Raw genomic sequence first — 10,590 nt, forward strand, 5'->3', positions numbered from 1 at the left:
ATACACGGTAACCACAGATTAGATTGTGCTTTAACCACTCAAAAAATACTCTTGACCATCACAGCTATGACACCACAGTACAACAAGTATTTTGAAAACATTTAGCATCATCATAAATGTCAGTTTATTCACAAAGTGTTCCATGCAAATAAAGTAATGCTTAAATAATCCCTAAAGAAATCACTCAACTTTGAAATCTCTGAAGTACTTTTCTAACAAGATCCAAACATGTATTTACGCATACCACAATAATCAGAGATTCAAAACTGTTGAGCTTACTTTTATCTTCTCTATATATTACTGAAATTAATGGCTCTAACTAACAGCACAAACCGACTGCAAAACTCAAACTAATGCGCAGTGCAACCAGAACAATGGCAAGAGAACTTCTTAAAAGAAAGGTCAGGATAATTTTGTAATTGGGAGTCTTAGAAATCACACTGCAAGTGTTCTTGTACCTTTTCTTCTACCTTTCAACAACAGCTTCCAGCCCTGAACAGGCATATTCAACAACCCACCAAGCTACTAATGTACTTTGATACTGGTTATTAGTAACCTATTAGTTGTCTATTTTAGTGAATAAACAAAAAGGTCATTGCCTTTCTTAGCAAAAACTAGCTATGTTTAGTACATTTCAACTATTACAATACAGATAGCACTGGCTTCCTTTTCATTTAGGACAACCATTCAGCAATGTGAATATGCAAGATTCATCTACAGAACTCTCATGATCAAATTCCTGGATACTAGTGCAGTTTTCTCCATAACTGGATTAGAAAACACAAAACCAAAGGAGCAATACCAAAAATAAGCAAACTACATTTGTGTGGCTCTATGTACATATATATACACACACACAGACATTTTTCCAGAATTTAATTTGGAGAAGACGCTTTTGCTATCCAAAGTAGTCAATATATAGCACTTTTTAGTTTCAATCATATCATTAAAAGATTCATGTATGACACAAAATCAAGGTGCTGGAAACTTAGTTTTACAGAAAAGCAGTGCAGTCAACTAAAAATACATCTATAAATTCTCCATCCCCTAGACTAGCTAGTCTTCCAGCTTCTCCAACAGGGCAACTGGAGCAGAGGAACCTACAAAAGCATGTTTTCAAACTAACAATGATGCAAATAAAACTGATTTAAAGACATGGCAGGGGCTCTGGAACTAAATGATCTTAAGGTCCTTTCCAACCCTAAATATTTTATGATTCTATAAGAACATCCATTAAAGCAGTCTAACATTAAAACAGACCATATTTCATTCTTACCTTTGTAATGAATAAAATGTTTGACTCAAGATTTAAAACAAACAAAACCCCAAAACAAACAACCACAAAAAAATCCCAATTTCCACCATGCCCCCAAGAAACAGAGAAATTCCCCAGTTCTCTCGGTAGCTTTTTCCAGGAGTCCAGTTTTTTAAGTATGATGCCCAAAGTAAAAGTATGGAAAGAATATACAAACTTAATAGCAGCAGATGAGACTACATGGCTTACTTGTAATCTATTTATGTTTCTTCTGTCTTCACATAGAAAAGTCTCAAATTTTCATTGTACAAAAATTATTTCAGTATATTTTGGCTGTTCTAAAATATATTAAAAAAAAAAAAAACAACCCCAAAAAACACCACAGTTACCCATGCATCTGTCACTATCTGCACTCCCTCATTGGGGTAACTGCCTTCTTTTTTTTTTAAGGTGAAGTACCCATTTGCCGAGTCATATCCCTCAAACTAAATGATTTGCTACTTAAAAATCATCTGAATATGCCATAATACACCTAATAAAGATACCTCTCAGACTTTATTTTTGATTAGCCAACAAGACTGAAGTCTAAATGCATCACTCTTCAAAATGTTATTTCCAGCCCTCAAATTGTTTTTATGCCAAATTTTCAAAATTATTACTAAGAACAGGACATTACATTGCAATGTTGACCCTGCCAGTTCTGCACAGATCACAAGACAGAAATCACTTCCCAATTTCTGTATTTAGAACTCCCACAGATCATTCAGGGGTTTTCTGAATTTCTTTTAGCAAGAAACTTGCAGCAGTCCTGGAGGAAAGTAACTCAGCACGTTTTATTTCATCACCCATCTTTGAATGCAGTTCCTCATCCTTTCACTATCATGTATATTTTCTACATTTCTCCTAAATGCATGAACCTTGCAAGTAGCATCTTTTAAAAAACCAAAAAACAGTTGCACACCTCAGCCCATTGCCATCTTAAAAGATTCACACACAGCCTTTTAAACTGGTGGGCATCTTTTGGAGCACATCTAAGCTCATTAAAAAAAGTTTTCTTCCTAGTAAGGTCACCACTAGAACCAGTAGACTAATCATAAACTGATAGCAACACCAAAACCACGGTATTTGAAAAGATTAAAAATGTCTTTACTATCAGCATTACTATATAGCACCTTATTCCATTAAGATGAAGTTATGCAACTAATAATTAAATGCTACCATGAAAGCTTCATGAGACACTTAATACAAAATAGAAATAAGAACATGGGGCTCATTGTTTTTATTATTTCTAGTAGCTGTAGTACAAAAGAACAGAAATCAGAGCGCAGTTGTGCTTTGTAGCATGGCAGGTCCTTACAATCACTATAGAGTGGAAAGAGAAGGAAAAATAGCAGTGCGGCAAACATCCTCAAGAATGTACATTTCCTTTCCAAAACCAGGAACATCTATTTATTATTTAGAAATACAGAAAGGGAAAGTATAATCTGCAGCAGACCAAACAAGTGGCCTGAAATGACCTAGACTTCTGCAGTGACAAACACTCATGTCAATGTTCATCAACTGCAGGTCAGTAACACCCATTCTCAAGAACAGACAAAAAAAATAAAAGCAATAACTACTTAAGTATTAGAACTAGAATATAAGAAGCCATCTACACATGTATATATTAAAGAATACAGTATTACAGAGCTGAAGGAGCTTTGTATCATTAAGGCAATCCTGACAAAAACAAAAGTGAATACAATCAAGTTCATGGAAATAAATATTATGAAAAAAAAAGAGTAAGACAGTTAAAATACAAGTGTATATCAAAGTGTTTTTAATGGAGGCATCATAGAAAGTTGATGTTGAAGAGGTATTTTGCAGTTCCTAAATGTTAACCTAGCCTCCTGACACAGTAGTGCCAGCACTCTCTAATTTACACCACTTTGGATTATCAAGAGTTAACACAGTAGTCCTGCCTTCTACCAGCTCAACTGCATTAACTGCATTAATCTTGCTAAAGCTATGAAACTGAATAGGTCTTGTAAAACTTCAGAACATGTTTACATGTTCTTCTTGAACATCTGAGAGAGTTCTGTTTGTCCACTCAGGATCCTCTCTTTTCTGAGGTTCTCAAAGTGTATCCCACAGTTCTGTCACTGTAACACAGGGACTGGGAGTTAGAACAACTTACCCTCAGAAAAAACAAACAACTTCAGTTTGGTAACCCTTGAATGTCCAAGAGTGTTAGTGAGTTAAACTAATCTGATTTGTTACCACTTCTCACTGTCTACTTTGATAATACTGTGATATCTGAAATACAAGCAAATCTACTTAAGCCGTTTGCTGGTCAACCTAGCATCAAGCAAAAGATTACAGCATTCACCTGGAACATTTTCAGATAAATATTATTACACAGTTTTAAAGACTGGAATCAAGCATTTCTCAGCTGCTTCTAGCGGTCACTGGTATAAAGCCAAGGGTGTTTCGGTTTCTTTTTCTTGTGGTTTTGCTGTTGTTTGTGTTTTCTGTTTGTTTGTTTTAGGCGATATTATCCAACACACACACACACACCCCCCTTCTAGAAGGACTATTATAGGATCATCAACTTCGAATCTGGTAGCCATGTTTGAGTGAAGAGAAACCAATGTGAGCAAATGGAAGAACCGTTACAGCAAGTGGCCCATTTTGGTTTTTTGGTTGTTTTTTTTTTTTCTAAAAATCAGAGAACTTCAGGAATCTGGAATTTCTGAAGTTTGTTCCCTATTTCAGGATCATTTCAATCAGCAGAGAAGCAGTTTTTCAGAATGTTACTGCCAACATACACAGGATTTTTCAGCACAAATACATCTATCTATACTTGCACAACACTTTCAAAAAGGCTAGGAATGCACTCCATCATCCAGTAACATGAAGTGGAATTTACCCTGAACCCAGAAAAATGTATTTTTACCCTTAACTACTAATAGCATGTTACCTCAAGTCAGCCATTTTTATAAAGGTCCTGTAGTGGTTGAAGAAACTACAGACTGCTGGAATTCAGGCCATACATTCAGGACTGGTCCTGAAGAATAGTACCTGTTGAAGTTCCACACATGAAGGCAAACAGATCACTAAACTCAACATCCTGCTGAGCCAGTGCTTAAGATAATTTAAGAACAGTCTGAGATACAAAAGAACAGTTAGATATGCAAACAGAGCTCTTGCGGGTCATACATTTGTCCTGGAGATTCCTGAAATCAGTGGAGGATCCAACTTCCCCAGCAATTTTCCTCACTAGGAAACAGAGATCATCACCTTCTCCCAAATGAAGAAAGAATGAATAACACCCACCGCTATCTCAAAAGCTACTTTAGGAACAATATTCTAGAAAATTACTCAATTACTATACTGATCAGTATCTTCCCACAGATAAACCTCATCACTATCCAAGTACTTCCTGTTCAGTTTCTACATGGATCTTTACGTAATGCAATGCCCTGCATTCTTTTATTCTCTGAGGTAAATACTGCAATAAAATTATTGCAAAATATTAAAGATCTATATCAACTGTTCAAAAAATAAAATTTGAAGATTGGGGTATAAACAGGAAAGTGAAAACACTGGGTTTTTTTTTTAATAATTAACACTCTAGCCCTTCAGAGCCACAAACAGTATCTCAATTTTACAGTGAAAGAAAGTATTAATAATGTACCTACCCACTTTTTGCAGGAAAAAAAATGTCCTTATTTCTATTTATCTTGAATTATGTCAAGAAATCTACTTACTTCAAATTCGTGTGCATATCTTTCAGGGTAAGCTCTGCTATATAGCAGCCGCCTTTTAATTTACATTCAGGTCTTCTCTGCATAGATTATTCACCCAACAACTCTGTACATTTTCAGTTTGGAAGCTGATGAGGAAGGCAGGATTTACCCATACACACACAGAAGAACAGACTTTTAACCTTCAATTACCAGGCACCTACAGTTCCATCAGAGGTTATCTGCCTCTAACACAGTTGACTAAACAGCTCATAGTAAGCCACAGACATAAGCAAGGGTTTCCCTACTAATTGCCCTCTATCCAAAATACACAGAACTCAATTCAGTGCTTTAAATTGCAAAACTACATAAGTATGTAGCTGTTTTCATCATTAGCTTAGAAAAATTAATGAACAGAAAAGCTTCTGTTTTTTTAATTTCTATACCTATGCTACTTTATACTGAGAAAAGTTTTGTTATAGAAAAAAAAAGTATTAAGCACTCATATACTTTATTATTTGAACAAACATTATTTATCTGTATGAAGAGGTACTTCTGCACCCCTGCTACAGTAAGCACCCTAACAACTTGCACGAACAGAAGTTAAGCCATTTCAGACATATATATTATCCACACTCCTGAAGTATCACAAATAAGAACAACGATTAACTTTTTACAACCTACTTCATTTTACTTTAAGTATCCTGTTTTGTTTTGGGTTTTGTAAAGGCTGCTTTAGCAGTTAGTTAATAAATACTGTCATACACCTGGAAGACCCAATGAAACAGCAGTTTATCAATTATGCATATTTTCCAACTTCAACCATCTAGAACGCAATCAATGAACAATGCATGTGGTTAAGATACACTGTGTATTTCACATCTGCAGCATTTGCATTTCCTGCTTGTAACCTTTGCATGTTCTATCACAATTAATGACCCTGACACCAATCAGGGTTTGTTATTTAGGCAAAACAGTATCAAAACAGCACTAAGTGTATTTTCAAATGATCAAACCAAAGCATTTCAAAGCTACCTCACTGGTCATTACAACATAGGAATGGCTCTGTCTGCCAGACCAACAGACCACCAACCTCAGTATGTCACTTCTGTACCACCGTCAAAGAGGCAGCTCCATGGGAATAGCACAAACCCAGAAGAGTAAACCTCAGAAAACATTCCAAATTTTTTAAAAAACCCTTGTAAATGAAGTGTCCTAAGCCACAGTATCTCTGACTTTAGATACCCCCAGGCATTTTTCTTCACTGAACTCATCCAAACACTTTTTGACTCAGGGACATTTTAGCATCTATAATAGCCCCGTCCACAAAATTCCACTAATTCCAAAAAAGCCACTGTTTTTTTTTTAAATACTTAATTTCACTTCAGCTGCTCACTGAGACACACCAATTCTTTCCTTAAACTAGTGACCATTCTATAACCCTCATAACCAATTTCACTTCCAGTCTAGCATCAAAACAAATCATTTGTTTGCCAAAAACAAGGTGAAGTCTGTGCTATCAGAAGAATCAACTGTTCCTCCAACTTTTAAGAAACATACCCAGCATTATCCCTCCTGTCAAACTTGTGAAGTACACCAAGCTACATATAGCCAGATACATCTACAAATGATTCTTGCTACACTTTGTAAATGATGAAGCTTTGAAAAATGCTGGAATACTGCATGAGTTTATCTGCACGGAACATGGTCTCATCTAGCTCATGTTATTAACATATTACATATGTCTACATACTTACAGTTACATGTAAAGTAACTAATTTAGATAATTACCTCAAATCTGTAAGATTACCAGGAAGATACACTTTTCTGTTTAAGAATATGCCATTGGGATGTAATTCTGCAATACTTAAGGGTTTCCAAAGTTCATACTTTAATGAGCTGCTCTCCACCCCAAAAAGAATAAGAAAATAAGGCATGCGAGTAGTTTAGTTTAACACTTATATAAAGAACACAAAATGTTAAAGTAACTAAATGCTCCCATAATGTCACTGAATAGTTGGAATAAAGAGCATTTGTAAAATTAGATAAATAAGGAACATCAGTTGCATGTCACTAAAGCCATCATTTTATATTACCATTGAATCACAAAATAGGTAGGGTTGGAAAGGATCATGTATTTACCACCTGTTAATGCTGTTTATGCTGAAATTTAATGTATTTTCTTTTGAGTATGTTTCTTAATTATTCCTCCTATTCATTAAAACATTTGGAAGTAGCATCTACTGCTAATTCTCTCTCAGCACATTCCTGTGTGATTTTGAAGTATCTTAAGAGTACTCAATCACATCTTAATCTGGTTCAGAAAACGTGAGTAAACTGCACAACTGCAACTTTAGCCTAGCCTAGCATCATTAGCCTGCAAGTCCCATAAGTAAGTGGAATTCTATTCATTTCCGCCTCAAAAAAAAAAGCTGTCTGATGAGAATTCCTTTTTGACACAACTTTATCTTCCTTCTCTGAGTTTCTATAGTGCACCTCCAGTGTTCTCCCACCCACGTTTCTTTTTCTTTTAGTAGACTACAGAGTGACTTACCTGCTAAAGGAAACAATTCTAACAAATACATACCATCCAGCAATATGGGCTTGCTGTAACTCCTCTAAAATGTGTAAGAGTCTTAGAAACCTAACTGAATTTATCTCAGTATAACAGCTACCAAGACCAAGGTAGATCAAAGTTACAGTTAAAGTTACACAATACTGTTACAGTGAGAAACTTTCTTTTAGAAATAGAGAATAGAGAACAGACCCAGACCCAGAAGTTAAAGCGATCAACACACTATGCAAGGCCAGACTACTTCCTTTCAACACAGCAGTGAGTAAATGCTGAAAAAAGTTACTGTGGCAGCCAGTATTACAAGTGAAAGATAAAAAAGTGTACTACAGTTCAAGTACTACTCTTCTAATATTTGACAATTCTATACTTCATATAGATTTGCAGACAGATTTGGCAAATAGTTATGTTGCACCACTTGAGCACACAGGAAGAACAGCCATACACCTCAACCGTTGGAAAAGACAGTGTAAAATGATTAACAGTTAAGATTCAAAGTCTGATATGACAGACTTAAGTCTACTAGTACTTCTTCAGATTCAAAGCTTTGAGACCCTTTGTCAATTTGGCTGTAGTATAAACCCCAAGATAATTCAGTAACATGTACTTTATTTATGAAAATGTGTCCCATAGACCGGGAGAATGACAGAACAAGAAGTTCATCACAAGCTCCAAGAAAGAATGAATCGCTACTGGAGATCACCTCCCCTTGCACCATCACCCCATACACAAAGAGCACTCTTACTAGGGGTGAGCAACTCTTCCAGTCACTTGAACTAGACTGGGGAAAAAAAAGGCGGGGGGGGGAGAGGGGAGGCATGAAGGGAATCAGGATTCCCATTAATTTCATCATTAATTTCATTTTCAGGACAGGTAAATAGAATCACATATATTGTTAAGTCATTTGGGGTTCCACATACTTTCTATAAAACACTGTTTGCAAAGTTATCAAGTCAACCTAGAAAAAACCTGTAACTGCCAGCACTGAAAAACATTTAGAGTTTGCTGTCATGTTAAAAGAAGGAAGAAATTACCTGCATGAGGAGAGCTGCGTCTAAAAGAAACCAACTCCTACACTTCCATATTAATTAGCTGTCATGCTACAGAATTTGCATTTTTTTCCCCTTCAACCGAGGAGGCCTCATATCATGACAAAACTTACCCTTGTACATAGTAACACTGTCAGCAGTTTCAACAGACAAAACCATTGCTCGTGGTCCAAACTATTAATGCTTTATAAGTCAAAAAATATACTGGGACTTTTCAACTCAAGTTGTAGAATGAAAAAAAAAACAAAAAACAAACCAAACAGCCAACTAAACCCAACCACAGGCCTGGTAAGTATCTCTTCCAAAAATACTCTTAACGCATTCCTGTATCAGTCTTCACCACTGCACAGGCTGACATTTAAAATCCAAATGTAATGCTCTCCCCCTTTCTTACCCTGGGCTTCCAAACTTATAAAACCCACCAACCTCATGCATACGTACTGTGCAGTGATTATGTTGTCATGACCTGAAGCACCCATGAGGCAGAGTGAATCAACACATATATACCCAGGGTCAGAATGACTGCAGCACCTTCAGAAATAATCAACTGAAACAGCATGGCCATGAATAACAGCAGTTACAAACAAAAGCAGCAGACTTGGCAAGCACACATCACATGGTGTCTAGAGGCCACTTGAGTTCACAGCAGCACTTTTTTCAGTCAGCTAGAGCTTTCCAAGTCTCCCAAATGAGCTTTACATTAGAATACAGAATGCAGCTTCATATTAAAGCAACAAACCTATATATAAATCTTTCAAGATTTTTTTTTTTTGCTAATGAATGACACTAAACTAACATATAAACATAATGCTAGAACAAATAAGAAAAAGTCAATTATTCTCTGCTAAAAATGTCCACCAAACTGATTTCAAAAACAGCCATTCAACAAGACTTAAAATAAGACAGCCTGTAAGTGAAACATCATCATATTTCCCTTGTTGGGTTTTTTCAATTCTCTCTTAATTATAGTTGTAACAAAAATAGTGCAGATTACATGCTTATTATAGAGCTGAGAAGTTCTGAATTAATTGCCCAGGCTCAGGTATAGTTTTTGGTTCTGAAATCTGACAGTAAATACCTCACAAACGCTGGCTGCTACTGCAGCATGCTACCAAAAACTCTAATTACAGTGCAATTTGATGGAATGGCACTCCAAGACAGTAAACATTCACTCAGTACAAAAATGGCCAAAAATTCTTTGGAAGCAATTATGTTTCTTAACTGTCACTGTCACATTTCTGTCCTACAAAACAGTAACGACTCCTATACAGATACCTCACACTCAGTGGATTTTGCAATGTATACATAAACTTGTAATAGTCTATATATTGCTTTATTTTTATGTACAAATGTAATTAGTAGAGACATCCTTCCTATTACTGAAAGTGAACGTTAATGGCAAGAGAGCTATACTGGAACTCCAACACTTACCCTCTACCCTGAAAAATTATTCAATTTTTGTTTCTAAGATGAAGTTTATATTTTTATGTATATTAAAGTGAACATGCTGAAGACCCATCAACTCCGCGCAATTCTTCAGCGGGTGTTCCTCCCATTCTTTGAAATCTCCAAAGAAACGAGGCAGAAAGCGAGCACACACGCACCACCTGTCTCAAACCGGAGTGACTGGCCAAGTCCCTTCCTTGCGATTTACCTGAACACCCTTTCCTCGTCCTCTCCCTGCTCGGGAGGCAGGCAGTCCTGCCTCTTGGCAGCCCTCTCTTCTCCCCCAAAGCACCTACTCGCTGAGCTTCGGGGAGGCGCTAGTTCTCCCAGACCCGGAGGCTCTTGCTCCCGATAACCTGCTCCCAGGGCTGCGGAGGCCGCCGGCCCGGAGAGCCCCGGAGTCATTGTGCCGAGGGAGACGACCGCAGCTGTCACGGCACAGCCCGCCGTGCCGCGGGCGGGCGGGGAAGAGGGCCAGCAGTCCCACGCCGTTGCAGTGCACGCCCGTCCTTCCGCGGCCGTCCTTCAGGACCTGCAACGCGC

At 37.1% G+C, this 10,590-nt stretch overlaps 1 protein-coding gene across 6 annotated transcripts in view; it reads right to left on the reverse strand.

Annotated features, from left to right (window-relative positions):
- STRN3 (striatin 3) overlaps positions 1 to 10,590 on the reverse strand; it is a 64,716-nt gene that overhangs the window by 53,263 nt on the left and 863 nt on the right. Inside the window, exon 1 of one of the 6 annotated variants that reach the window (XM_061463462.1) lies at positions 10,256 to 10,576. The exons of the other annotated variants lie outside the window; for them this stretch is intronic. The gene's annotated coding sequence lies outside the window, so the exon portion shown is untranslated. Of the gene's footprint in view, positions 1 to 10,255; positions 10,577 to 10,590 lie in introns of those variants that run through there. 6 annotated transcript variants of the gene reach the window in all.

The sequence above is a fragment of the Pezoporus flaviventris genome, unplaced genomic scaffold, assembly GCF_033815535.1.
Source record: "Pezoporus flaviventris isolate CSIRO_AGI_PZ_B2104156 unplaced genomic scaffold, CSIRO_AGI_Pfla_v1 ptg000036l, whole genome shotgun sequence".
NCBI lineage: Eukaryota > Metazoa > Chordata > Aves > Psittaciformes > Psittacidae > Pezoporus > Pezoporus flaviventris.